At 39.6% G+C, this 14,896-nt stretch overlaps 1 protein-coding gene across 1 annotated transcript in view; it reads left to right on the forward strand.

Annotated features, from left to right (window-relative positions):
- Positions 1 to 14,896, forward strand: part of LOC124154660 (amyloid-beta-like protein) — a 369,007-nt gene that overhangs the window by 148,506 nt on the left and 205,605 nt on the right. The window lies entirely within an intron of this gene.

Raw genomic sequence — 14,896 nt, forward strand, 5'->3', positions numbered from 1 at the left:
TTAATCGTGAAAAATAGATGTCTTCATTTAAAAATCTAAAAGCGTGAAATACATACTCCAGGAGTAATAATCTTTCGATTTAGGCAATAAAAGTATAATAGGTAACCACCCTAATGTGAAATACGCCGCTCAGAATGGGCGATTGTGGTTTTTTTTTTTGGAAGTGTCCTTTGGCCGTGTAGCAAGTAATCTGGGATGATCTTGTGCCTCACCCGATCAAATCACGCAGTGTCTCGCGCTCCCAACACCATGGCCAGCTGGGCCCCGTTAATCGCCCGTGTCCCGACATGCCTCAGCGGTGACTTACCCTCATGCTCCTTCCCCCCCTCCGCCGCTTTGACCTTTCGCGACCGCACTACATCATCCCTCCCCTCACAACAATGCCCTTCCATCTCTGAGCCACCGCCGCTGCCTCGCCCTGCCTGCTAGCGTCGCCCTTAATCCGACTGCTGTTTAACGCTCGCGGTATCTCGCGATGAGGGATGCTTCTCTCTCCACGAGGTCGGGGTGTGGGATCAGTGCCTTAGCCTAGGTGTCATCCGACCGGATCAGTTGGAAAAGCCGCTATGCCGCACAGTATCCATGCGAAATATTATATTTAAAAAAATAGTTTATTTACATTGGGAACTGTATCTATTTTGTCATTATCTTTAAGGTTAGTTCAAACCATTAGAAAAAGTTTTCCTGGATATCACGCAATTACGTATACCACTTATTTTTTAACAGAGCGCGACCCGGGTTACAATGAATTATCATCATATTCAGGCGCATATTATGATTTAAAAATCATGATTTGTCCCTGAAGATGATTATAATTGATACAGTGCCCGGCGTAATACGGTGGAAATCTTTGATATTCAGCTTATTAAAAACACTTGCCTGTTTCCACACTCTTTTATTTTCACCGACCATGGTTTCGGCAGCTTGTGCCATTATCAAGGCACGAGTTTGCCGAAACCATGGTCGGTGAAAATAAAAGAGTGTGGAAACAGACAAGTGTTTTTAATAAGCTGATGATAATTCATTGAAATCCGGGTCGCGCTCTGTAAAAAATAAGTGGTATAAGTAATTGTGTGATATCCAGGAAAACTTACAATGGAATACCACAAAGTAAATCAAGAGTTAGTGAATTTCATTAGAAAAAGTGCTCCTCTAACGGTTTGCTTTACTTATAAATTATTACCAGGATAAATTTACGGATATAGAGGGTCGTTTCGGGCTTAATGGGATTTGATTCCAAATCTTTAGTTAGTTAAAAGTCATTGGCTTTTAACTGTTCTATTGGCCGGTTATATATTGTCTGGGTAACGCTAATCATAAGATGACATAGAATTAAAATTTGCCTAGAAGTGGTTGAAAGTTTCGGTTAGCATGCATATAGAATCAGACTTCAAAATAACCTTAACACTCAGCCAACGCCAAATAAAGTTGAAAGCTGTAACATCCAATGGTTTTCGCAAATCATACTTAATAAAACTTGCCACACGGAGTGTTATAAAGGGAAGGGGTGTAGCCGCCCCGTTGAGGAAAGCTGCCAGGGGCAGGCGCCCCCTTTGACCCACCCTTCTTTGCCCCCCACTCCCCCTGAATGTAATGCCGGAAGTGGAGGGAGAGGGTGGGACGTGTCGGGATTAACGGGTTGCAGAGTCCTCTGGTGGAAGAATGGCTAGGCGCAAAAAAAGTTACTAGAGCGCGCGGGACGTGCAGCTCATCCCGAAAAAGAAAAAAAAACAAAGGCTATTGCCTCGTGATGGTTGTTGTTCTGAGCGCCGCCACTGCACGGGAAGAAGCCTATTTCGTGCGCAATTTCCTGGGTGGATCCTCATTGGCCTGTGTCCACTCGACTTGCAGGTTTATATAATTTACTTTCACTTAGCAAAATAACAAAAATCAACCGTACTTACTTGATCTAAAAGAGCAATATAATAGGTACTAATAATGTATTCTTCCAAAAAAACGAAAGGATTCGTACGCTACATTCACATATTTGGAAATTATGTGTCCTATCGGTCTGCTTTATAGGGTACTAAAGGTTTTTACATATGTATTGCTCAAATAAAGAACAAGATTTTAGATATGTATAGTAAGAGGATAAAAAATGATATCTTAACACAAATATTTACGCAAAGATAATTACATTAAAGTTTATTCTGTGAGATTCGGATCGCTCTGCCGCCAGCGCTGAGAGTGGTGAATTATTTAAAGCCATTCAAATGTGCGATGTGTGAAAGAACTTTCTTTGGCCGATTGGAGATCCCTCTGTTGTGATATTCGTGGCTTTAGTGGCCGATGATATTTCGTAGTTTTTGGAAAATCGTTATATTCGCCATCTTGCCATATTTCTCCCCCTCCCCAACTTTGTGCTCGCCTTCTCTCTCCCTACCTCTCTTTCTCTCTTGACATTAATCAGCTCCTGCTCAAACTTTCATGTAATTGGATGTCAAATTAGTTCCTGGAATCGCCGGCGGTGTCGCCCTCGTTAGTGCTTGGCGTGAGAGATATTGTCTCCTTGTTCTGATCTGGCGGTGAATGATAGATTGGAGGAAAACAATGGTACAATATGATGTTGCCGGAGGATTTAACTGCTGTCGGCTTTTGCACTTGGTAACGATACGCTTATCACAAATAATACTCCATTGACGTTTAGTGCACTGTTTGTAAAATTACAATTTTTTAGGCCGGCATGTGTTTTGATCGTAATTTTTAATTGGTAGCTGATTTGAGTAGAGTAAATGTCAATTGAAGCTTCTTGTTATTAATAGTGTTTTTACCGCTTAGCAACGTGGGAGGGGACAGACCTGTTCTGCTCTTTTTATTCATGCAACATTATTTGTATTAAGAATCGTAGTAACGAAGTAAGTAGAGCATTGGGCTATGTCAGGCGTAAGTTCACAGCTAGTTGTGGCCTTTAGAAAAACCCCTTAAAAATATCCCCCACCGTGCGAGTACATGAAATTTACACACTCGTGCCTCAATCCGGGTGAGCTCTATTCTTACAATAAATGTTTAATCTTCCGTGGCGAAGTAGAGGTGCTTTTTTCTTGGTGATTTCCACCTTATTCCAATCGTGAAGTGGGATTCGTACCTAGTGAAGAAGATCCTTGTTAGTTTAGTGCTTCCGCCTTGAAATCTGATCCATTAATGTGTTTGATGTTATAATTTGCCACTATTTGCTGGTGGTTTTGATAGTTTTCTATGCTACATTTGTAGTTTATTTATTAGAAATGAAATAAATATCGTTTTAAAAGTTTCGATCTTTATAAAAGCGATATCGTGGGTCATTTACTCTCTCAAAAATTTATCATTGCAGTAAGGTTTTCCAAATATTGAAGTTAAGTGAAGCAAATGATTGCATGAATCTAGATGAATGGCTGCGCAAAGGAAGCTCACTGTAGGTACACGCATCTCGTTGTAATTCATCAGTGACCCGAAATTTTCAATTGGGCTGGGACAGTATCATTTGAATTGCAGATTTCGTGTGAATTGGAGATTTTATAGCAACTCACGCGAATAATCAATGTCGCCGTAATGGCGGTGAATTTGTGTGTAAGGTAAACTCGTATTGTCGATTCCAATTTAAATAGAATCCCCTCTAAAGTGTCCCTCTCTTTCTGTGGAGGAGACTGTTACGAAGACGTTGAATTTATGGTTGAGCAGTAGTCATCCGGCCATTTTTTTATTCTCTCTCCCTTTAGGACGAGCAAAGTCTCGGAGTATAATGGTCTCATTTCCCCGAGGGAAGGACTCCTCAATTTTCCACCCTTTCCTTTTTAGCCTGCCTCATCTCATTCTCGTCTTCTTCTTCTTCGTCTTCTTATCTGCCTCCTCCTCATCTACCATTCTCTTTTCCTTTCTCATTTCGTTGCTTTCTTATCACCTCGGTCAAACTCGCGCTCGATCTGGTGTACTCTCTTAAAGACGCAAAGTTCTGCGATTGCCGGCCTCGGTGGCGGTGGGGTTAAGTCCTCGCCTGCCAAACCGAAGGTCGTGGGTTCGAGTCCCACCTGGATAGGTTGCCCCTACCCAGCGAATGGTTGCGTGTGATAGTCGTGGTTACATGTTATTTCCTCCGATGTATAAGGCCTTTAATGTGCTGTTTTCGGGGCGATGAAAATAAACTAAAAAATATAATTAAATACGTAGAGAGTTCATAGTGATTGGGCTAGTCAAAATAGTACTCCATATCCTCCCAACGCTTGCATTATTTTATAAAAATTCTGATTGAGAGCACCATTCCATTTTGACATTAATGGTTCGGCACAAGATATTAATGGTGAAGACATTGAAGCATTCACTGATTCAGTTAGGAAAAGTGATAAAAAGTGAGGTATCCATAGATTAGAGGTTTCAGAGTGATCAACTCCCTTTTGTTGATTACAAGTATATGAATAAGAATGACTTCCGGGACCGAATTAGCAGTATAATACTTATATTAGTAATACTAATATTATATTTGACGACGCGACGCTGTCTTCTTTCGCGAAATTAGTAAATATGTACTCTGATATAGAAATGCTTTCAAATCAAACCAAAATAACGTTAATTCGTGGATCCAAGTGTGGGTAATAAAAATAAATCGGAGCAAATGCATGGCAGTATGTTTCTTGCCTAGGTCGTCCAAATATCCCCTCGTATATGTTGTAGATAATTTTAACATAAGGGTGACAGTGGAAGTTAAATATCTGAGTGTTGCGACAATTTCAAACCCATCGTGGAGAATGCATACGAAACGTCTTTATGTCTAATGAGCCAGAATTTTCCAAGAGTGTTGTGGGAAGGTTTTTGGTTGAAAGAGGGTATGAAATGTGGTATTTGCGCTCTTCAGACCACACCTCGAATACGGTTCGAGCGTTTGGGATCCGACCCCGTAAGAACTCCGTAAAACACGTAGACAAGATGCGCGATTCGTCAAAAGCTTCTGCGACTGAACAGATTGTTAAATAGATTTATCACAAATTAGACTTGGAGCCGCTAGAGACTTTAGAGCCGCGTAGAATACTGACATTACTTGAGAAATTTAAAACACTTTTCTTTACGAGCAACTTTTAAAAATTAAAATCGCCATTTTGGTAGTGTACATTGCGGCGGGACGATTTTCGTGTTTTTGGTTTAATTTTAGCAAGAGGAATAACAAAAATCTCGCATTGCATGACACGTTTAGAAATATTTTTTTCATATAGCATACGTAACTTTGATATTCATGTACTGTCCTACCCCTCGAAAATTAAAAACTTACCTTTCGGCCATTTTAAAAATCAAGGGAAGGGTAAAATGTAATTTTAAAAACCTCTTTATAATGCGAAGATGTCGTACTCTCAATAATAAAGAAAAGGAAATGCACCTTCCAAATATTTTTCCCGTGACGAGATGATGAAGACGACTGTTTCGCCATTTTCATTGTTTTTCGCGTTTTCTTCTTCGCTCTTTTGACCGTAGAAGCTAAATGTTTACGTGAAAAAAATCCTTAATGATTCATTATTGTAGTCGAGTAAACAATTAGTAGAGCGATATATGACACGACCCTAAGGAGCATCGGCAGAATTTCATACAAACGCTTAAACCTCACCGTTCTACCCTTTTTTGCGGCGATAGTAGTAATATTTCGAAGTCCAACTGTAACGATCGATTAAATGAGAGAAATATTTTGCCAATGGTTTGCTTTAGGCATTTTTTTCCGTTTATTGAGAAAGGACTTTAATAATCGTATGTGGCCCTCAGTTGTCGAATCACTCTTCTTTTTTACGTCCGTTGTCACTACACGCCTCCTCACGTCTATTGCAGGTACGGCGTGTGGGGGTGATTATAAGGTTTAAATAAAAAATGTTAAATTCCATTTCAATGCTCGAAATTTTTCTTAAGATATTGCCTTTACTAATGGAATCCTTCCATGCTAAAAAGTGATTAAGAGCCAGGCGGTATAGCTCGCAGATTTTTTATTGAAAATATTTACCTGTGTATAATTTTTCCAGTAGCTTGAGTAATCCTCTACGCAATTTTTATTCATTTTATATACTTTGGCGTTTGCTACAGCATTTATTAGTTGCTGAATAACTCAGGGTATGACAATAAGGTGCCTTCTATTTAATTCTATGGTTATTTTAGCATTATACGTAACCTATAGCAATCTCTTTCCTGATCGCCGTTCATACTGTTACTTTAATTTAAAATTTCTCCTTCAATTTACGGAAATTGCCTTCAAAACCGAGATGATTTTTTTTACTTTGTGAATTCTATCGGCTAAAATTATGACATGAAAAACCTAGTTTACTTAATGGGTGTCGAAGAAAATGCAATCAATGGACACATTTTGAATTTTTCTCTAAAAAGACATTTGATTTCCGCATCGGTGGAATGTCCTCGCCTGTCTTCTTCCGCTGCTTAGTTTCTTCTTATGTTTCTCATCGTTTTCTCCTCATCGCCCAATCCCTTCCTCGTTCCAGCGTCTTCGTTTCATTTTGCCGTCACGGTCAAACTCCCGCCCACCTAAGGGGGGGGAGGCCGCCCTCACGAGACAAAGGAGGATAAACGTCTACGAAGCGGCTTAGGGGATTTTTTTTCCCTCTTCCCGTGCGGGAGAGAGAAAATTGACTTTCCTCTGTCTCTTTATCCTTCTTGCGAGAGAATTCATCGCGTCCCGAAAAAGAAGACTTTGACTGCTTGCTGTAGCCGACGACTGGAGATTGGGAGACAGAGGGATCGACCGAATGAAATTTGCTATGCTGGGAAAAAAAGAAAGGTGGTCGGCGCAAGAGACATCATGATCCACTGTGCTACCGCCGTATTCCACGAGACAGAGGAATGCGTGGAGTAGGCCCCAGTCCGTGTGATAGGCTTTTGATCAATCCAGCCTGGAAATTCAATCTGTTTTCAAGAATGTCCGCATTGCAATGTGATCAATTTACTCTCAATATTTCCGATCGCGAGTATATGCGGTTTATTTGGTCAATGGAAATACGAATAAATTTACAAGTATTTTCATTGAATAAAAACGTTCACTTTATACTTCATGGTGTATTGGTATTGTATATTTCACTGTATGTTTGGTTAGCGTACCTTGCACAAAAAATGGAAAATGTTGTAAATAATTATACATTTGAATGATTTTATCTGCTGACAAGTCCTTTATGACCTGTCCATGTACTGCGGATTCCATTTATTTTAAATGTATGAGAATATTTTGTATACTTTTAGTTAATAAAGACGTAATTATTATAATTGAAATGAGTGGCAGGTATTGTAGGGGTTAAATTAAGGAAATCCTCCGTTGTAATATTCGTGCTCCTTTCAATGAGATCAACCGAATCTAATTTTCGATAGCGGAAATAAATGAAGGGCGGCGAGCGCATGGTGCTCTCTGCTGCCGTCGCGTCGTATTCCTCGCGCAAAGGCGAGGTGCAACTGAATTTGGTTGGCGACGCGAGATATAGCACCCCAATAGGGTGGTTTCCTATTATTTTTTTATTGCCTAAATCGAAAGATTATTACTCCTGGAGTACGTATTTCACGCTTTTAGATTTTTAAATGACGATATATATTTTTAGCTATTTAAATCAAAAGTTAAAAATTTCAAGCGCGCGAAAACGCGACGGATAAGTAGGAATGATGGGAAAAGTCCGTGTGACGTATTACTGGTTCCCCCTGCCACCTTGTGAGGTGACCTTGGGGCGAGGCTTGAGCGCTGATACGACGCAGGTTGCTAACAGGTAGCTGAGTACCCTGCTAGCAGGTAGTGCTTGGCTTAAATAAGGATTATTATTCCCCTATCAAACGAAGGAAACTTTCCGAGCTTGGGTATTTTTAATGTGTGATTATTAAGAGATGTTTCCCTGAGATCTGTGCCTCATGCTTGCATTGGTAATCTGAGACAATGTAAAACTCCCATCTACTCGTATAGAAAATAGGTCCCTGTGACGTCACGTGGAGTGGAATCGCATTGGCGCCAATCTGGCCTTTTTCAAATGAGGATAAAATTGACCGTTGACGTTCGTCTAAACTGGGATTTCTAAAGCCAAATAATTTGTATATTATGAATACACCAATGGTGGGCAAGGAATCGCAATCAATGAATTTCGTTTTCTTTGATGAAGGAAACTACCCTATTCCTCCTTGATTGTACCATTGAGATATATTCGGAGAGGGTCTCCGCGAGGGGTTGGATTTTACTCACACACATACACAGCCGGAGCCGGCTTTCGGCCGCTCTGTGGCCTCAAATTGTCCAGAACCCGCCCCAATATTGTTCCTCAATGATCAGGAATATATACATATTTTTCCTATCCAGTTTATTTATGAAATTTTTAAGATATAGAATTCTTGTGCAAAAATAAAATGTGCGCAGTCACACAGATTATAAGAGGAACATTAGTGAGAGAAAGGCCGGAGGATAAGTCGCCCGAAGATGGCCAAGAAATGGAGCTTGAGGTGAGATGGCTTTTTCTCACTCCTACTGGCAGGGCCTACTGCTACTGCCGATGCAAGTTGACTTCTATTCCGCCACAATCCTGGCCCGCAATGTTTATGAAATGTGTATTTTCCCTATCAAGTTGTACCTTTTTATTTGAAAATTTTTCAGCAATCAAAAATAATAAAGGATATAGTCTCAGGCATAATGGGAGAAATATGATAAAGGGAAAAGTTTAAGAAGAACTCCCTCGAGGAAGTCATATAGATTAGGGTGTAATTGAAGACTCTTAGGTGAAATTGGTTGCATTGCACCTATTTTTAAATGAATTGCAATTTTCAAGATAAATTTATAATTTTCAACACTAGATTTTTAAATTACTTCTTTGATGTAAAAAATTTTAATTTATTCAACAGTACAAGGAGTGAATCCTTGGAGCACCTAAGGAAGAATTTTCCGCGGAAGGCTATAAGGAGAGAAGGCTGGAATTAGTGAATGTAGAAATAAGCATAGATCTTTCCCGCTATAATACTTCATTGAGAGTAATCTTATCTCGTCGGAAATCAAAGCTTTTTTTTTTTAAATAGCAGGGATTGGCCCTCGATCTTTCTACTATTACAGTGTTCTAATCTACATGTATGAGTATAAAGCTACTCAATTGTATTCAACAACGCATGTTTGCATATTTCGTGGTCGACCTTAGTTAACTTCTTGATTAATTGGAAAGCTGAATAAATATTTTTTAAAGTAGTTATTTCAAGGATGGTCGAAATTCCGGGAAACTTACGTACAGCCCATTTAAAATTTCATTTTATTTGGAGCTTTTATAAACTTTGTTTTTTGCTTGATGTTAAGAACGCGTTTCTCCAATTTGTGGTATCAGTTTGTGTGCAATAGATTTGGAGTTGTTTATATGTTTTCGTTGCCAGGGAAATGCATTACTATATAATTTGATTTTCAACATTGAATTTCACATTAAAAATCATCAAGGGGAGGAAATCATATGTTGAATTATTAAATAAAGTGAAAGATGAAAATGTTATCGTGACAGCAGCATCCTCTTTTCCTTAGCATTCGTATTTAAATTTTGTTTATATCATTTTGATATGTGTAAAATCCTTTTATTTTTTCTTTTCTATCCGTGTATCCAATTTAGTATTTTTTTACAATGCGAACATAGCTTTGGAAACTTTAATGGAATGCATTGAATGTATTTCATGATGACAATTATTACTTGCAAACAAATCCAAGTCCAACTTTAGGGTAAGGATTATTAGAGGAAGAGTAATTGTAACTGCGCGTGGCCATCATGTTTATTACGCGGCGTGGGAAATTTACTCATCAGGGATCCCGGATGGAAATATATGGCACATATCAAAATGATATACAAAATGTTAAGATAGTTTTAAATTTCACCACCTATATATGACCACTAAGATTCCCTTGAACGATTTTCCTTGCCGACTAAATGCACAGCAATAGAGTATCATTCACTTGTCGTAAGCAAGTCACGTGGCGCAAAACCAAGTTACCATTGAGACGCTCGAGGTATGTTGGGACTGAGGTAATGACGTCACACGACACACACTTTTATCCTTCCTCTAACGTTTCAACCTGGCGATGCCATAAATTAGTTAAACGCGTCGTGCATTTAAAATCAAATCAAAATATAGAAAATTTCAAATATTTTTTCAATGGATACAAAAAATATTCTTTTAAAAAAAGTACTGCCTTAAATTTAAGAATGTATTCATTCGTAGGAAAAGTTTCATTCTCCGGCTGAGTGACCACCTTCCATGCCCTGCGGTTTATTTTCTCAACGTGTATTAGTATCATGCTAAACTCCTGCACTCTATCTTTCCGGTCTGAATGGCTCAACTGTGTACTGACCTCATCAATTATAACATTTGCTTCAATTCCAGCTGTTATATCGAGTGTTTGAGCGGGACAATTGTCGTCCGCGCCAATACTCCGGTAAACATGTCTCCCTTGAGCAACCGCCGTGAAGCCAAGTTTAATCACAGCCGGAGACATTCAGTAACTCAGCCGTGGGAACTGAGCTATTTCCATGTTTTGATACGTTGTTTACTCCCAGTTTCCGCGCATGTTTATTCGCCTGAGTTGAAATAACCGCGGCGGCTTAGGATATTTATTGGGCTCTTGAAGTAAAGTGAGGTCGACAAGTTAGTAGCCACCACAACTTCGCAAGCTTATTCATTTTTTGTTTCATTATTGCAGCATTTCTGCCCTGGGGTATTCCCCATTCCTAGTGGCGGACAGAATTGAGTAAAGATATAGCGTAAAAGAACTACAGTCTATATTCCTTTAGTTGGCGATTCCCCAAGTTTCAGGTTGTGCTGTGTTCTTTTTTTTTCTCAAAATGTGTACCCACGCCTGTCATGGCTTTAGAATATTTCAAATATTTTTCAATGGATTCAATAATAATCTTTAAAAAAGTACTCCCTTAAATTTAAGAATGTATTCATTCGTAGGAAAAGTTTCATTCTCCGGCTGAGTGACCACCTTCCATGCCCTGCGGTTTATTTTCTCAATGTTTGTCCTGTCGAGCTGATTTTTCCTCCTTCAATTCTTTCATTATTTTGCTAGAGATGGAAAGGGTCTACATTTTGCTCCTTAGGGTGACATTTTTGTATTTTAGATGCTTTTTAATTTTAGAGAAACATGGCTTTGTATATGAATAAAAGTTTAAGTAAAATATCAACACCTAACCTGACAATGGAGCCATTGACTTAATAATTATAATGTTTATCGACGGGTGAAACGCCCATTTGCAAAATACCAAATTAGTCACTGGAAAAAAGAAAAAAATTATAGAAAAAAGTTTGAAATTGTTTGCAGAGCTTTGACAAAAAGGAGTCGTATAAATCTTTCTGCAAAAACACATAATTGATAAATAGAAATGTGAAACAATAATGCTAGTGCATATATTATTTATAAAGAACATCCTCTTAGACTTACGTACGAATAATAGGCCTAATTTATTCGTGTATAAAAATGCTGGAATGAAGACCCAAAATAGCGATCCATAAATAACTCGTAAGATGGGAAGGGAATACTATTCAAGACAATGAATTTTCCAATTTCAAGCCATTCCCTCTATTTCTTTTAGCTATAAAACACGATAGCGGGAAAGTTGTCTCCCATTTTTCATGCATTGTTGATGTCATTAGAATTTAGGTTGTTTTTTTTTCTCTTTTAAGGAGAATTCCTTTCATTGGGAGAAAGAGTTGCTCACACTAGTGTAAATAAAAGCCAAACTTCGTAGGTCGATGCACAAGGCCGAGCATTAGCTGAGAAAGGGTGATCAACTCGGCATGAAATCATGACGCCATCAACTTATGTGAGAAAGGGTTAAGACCGTCGATTTTTCGTCGCGAAAAACTCGAGAAGTGATGACGAACAGAATAATTTGGGTCTCTAAATTTCAAAACTCTATTAAAATCGACTATAAATAAAAATTAGGTAACCATTCCTTTGCACTGTTTGAGTTGCATCAGTGATTCATGCAATAGTTGCATGCTCATGAGTTTAAGCACGAACCTTGTGTTGTAGGGCATAGTTCGTGACAGATATTTTCGCAGTAGCCACAAATAATAGTTCACGACCCGACGCCCCGGAGGTTAAGCGAGGGACACCGGAATCGCTCATGTTCCTGGCCGCTAAATGGCAGCCCGTTTCGTTTTGTGCCCTGCTGCGGGGGGCTTTTTTCGTGTGTTTCCTATGATGCGTGTTAATGGCACTACACGCTTCGGTCTGTGAGGTAAGGAAGCGTTTCATGTTGTCAGGTGAATGGGTTTGTCGGAGATATTAATGATGAGGAAGTTAGGAGCTGTGCCAAGGAAAAAGTTGGTCTCAATTTCCTCAGGTGCTCTGCCGAATTCTTGACGTCAATCCAAGCCCCTCCAAAGCATCCCCACATTAATTCATAGAAGAGATCTCATACTCAACCTTAACTTGATGCATCCGCATTTTAAAAATATGAGGAAACATTTTAGTTGCAATCGTGAGGTATTTCTATCCTACCACGTTAACGGCGGTAGAATGCACAGTAATGGCTTTGGTAAAACATTCCGTCGCCATGGGAACCAGGACATTTTGGAAACCAGGATAGTGGAATCGTACGGAAAGCCATAGGTCCGCGGTTCGATTCCCGGTTCAGAGGAATTTTTTCGTATTTTTTGGCAGTTATTAACAATTTGTGTGAGTCTTTTTGTAATTTTATCTGAGGGATTTTGTTTTTTGCGTCCCTATGTTCGAATATTTAGTAGTCTCTTCGAGATATCTGTAGATAATCTCTGGGCTACCAGCCTTGTACCTACTGAATGAGGGTGTAATCGGTATACAAATATTAAATAAATGCTGATTGTCAGGCAAACAGTGTGATGTAATTGAAAATGTTTTGAGAATTTGATTCTACTTCAAGCTTTGATGAAAGATAGAAGTAGTACGACCAAAAACGAATTTTGGAGAAAAAAATTATAGTGGTCTCTGTAGCATTTAACCCTAAAACCCAAGTAAACAGAAAATACATTGAGTTAGTGTTGGTCACATGGTGGAGTTATTGTATACGTGCGTATCTGTGTCTCCTGTATTAATTATCGAAGGCGTTTGTATGACGCGTGATAAAAGAATGAAAACATGATGTGACAAATGGAAGCTTTTGAAATTTGGTGCCCTTGAGTATCTAATAAGGATTGATTGAGGATTTAATGTTGAATATCAAATGGATCGACCGAGTGAGTAATGAGCAAGTCCTTCGAAAAGTAAGGGAGAAGAGAGGCCTCGTTGATAAGAAGATGGGACAGCCGAATCGGTCATTTCACGTGGCAGGATGGCCTGACGAAGGCAATCTTTGAGATACAAGTAGATGGCGAGGACAGAAAAAGTATAGCCTCGAATATAACATACAGAACGGGTAAAGAATGATGTGAAAGAGAATGAATCCGTGGGCGTGAAAATATTAGTGGATAGGATGATTGAGTGGAGAGCTGCGTCAAAGCAATCTTAGGATTTTGTTGACCAGTGGTGATGATGATGATGGCGGTGACTCATGCTTCATCCGGAGGTGGGGAGCCGACGCATTTCATTCGGTGGGATAAGAGTGTTTGCCTGAGGAATTCGAGGCTTTATATGCAGTGGCACTGGGAGGGATGAGGCGTTGGCATCTTCCCCCTATGACATAACTATGCTCTCCGCCGCCGTGACGTTTTATGCGCGCCGCCGCGTGTTTACCCTCTCTCTCGTCCTGGATATTATTGCTGCCACCCACCCTCCTGCCTTCATCATGACGCTCCCCCTCCCATCATCCCCCGAGCGTTCACCTTCGTGGACCTTGAATACGAGTAGGCGGACCATTACTTCATGAAAGGAAAAGGATGGATGAGTCACGTACAAAATGGTATATGCCAAAGTTATCATGGCAGTAAAACTGCTTTTATGTCGGCGACATTACTCATTGGTACTCCCTCCTTCCGTCTAAACCCACATTATTGTAAGAATACTAGCTATTTGCTGAGTGAAAGGGAAGTGAGTTGGATTAAAAATAATGCATGAAATATATTTATAGTAATCAAGGATAAAACAAGGATAATCAGAGCAAAGAGTATTCCCAAAGAGAATGTCGGGGATCCTAACTGTTTTTATTGATATATCATAATACTAAAATATTCCTTGCAGTAAAACATCCACACAAGAAGGTAATGTGGGAAACCTTTGAAAACTTCTGATAAATAGTTAATGTGTTCGTGGATTCATGCAAAAAATACACCCTGTTCCCACAAAAGAAACGCAACAATAGAACATAAGATAGCTGCCGTGAAGTTCTGAGATTTAAGTCAAGCCCAACTCCTAGGTACCCGTTGTAACAAAGTTTAATTCTTCTGAGATTATTGGAAAGTCACCGTTTCGATTTTTGCTGCTAATTCGAGAGCAGAGGTCGTTTCTTCTAATAACGAACAAAAGGGGTCCAATTACACTACCTTGCGGGACACCGAATATTTTTTGTATGTACCCCAGAGGTAATCCATTGTTCACTATTACCTTTTTCTAATGCGATCACTAATTTTTTCTTACGATCACTGGAGAAGTCATGTATTAAATTTACTATTTTTCGTGCAGCCCGTTCAATATGGTATTTCACCTTGTGCTGAAGCTCATCTTATGAATGAATATTTTTAGACACATCTATAAGGTCTTCTCTTCCTCCTCTTTTGTTGTAATAGTCTCATGGTGCATCCCCACCTCTGACCTTTTTAGCCGAATCCCGCAGTTTGGTTAATGTTTGTCCTGTCCCCGCTTGGCCGCGTGACGGGAAGCAATACGCTCCTCGCATAACCCCAACGACGAAGGGTTCTCTCCTGGGATGATGATTTTCCTGAGCGCCCTCGTTATTCCCGGGGCGAATGGGGAGAATGAAGGAATGTACGTATCTACTGTTCTAATGGGTCCTCACTACTCCGTGCGTTTCGTCGTCTT

Source organism: Ischnura elegans, chromosome 2 (assembly GCF_921293095.1).
Source record: "Ischnura elegans chromosome 2, ioIscEleg1.1, whole genome shotgun sequence".
NCBI lineage: Eukaryota > Metazoa > Arthropoda > Insecta > Odonata > Coenagrionidae > Ischnura > Ischnura elegans.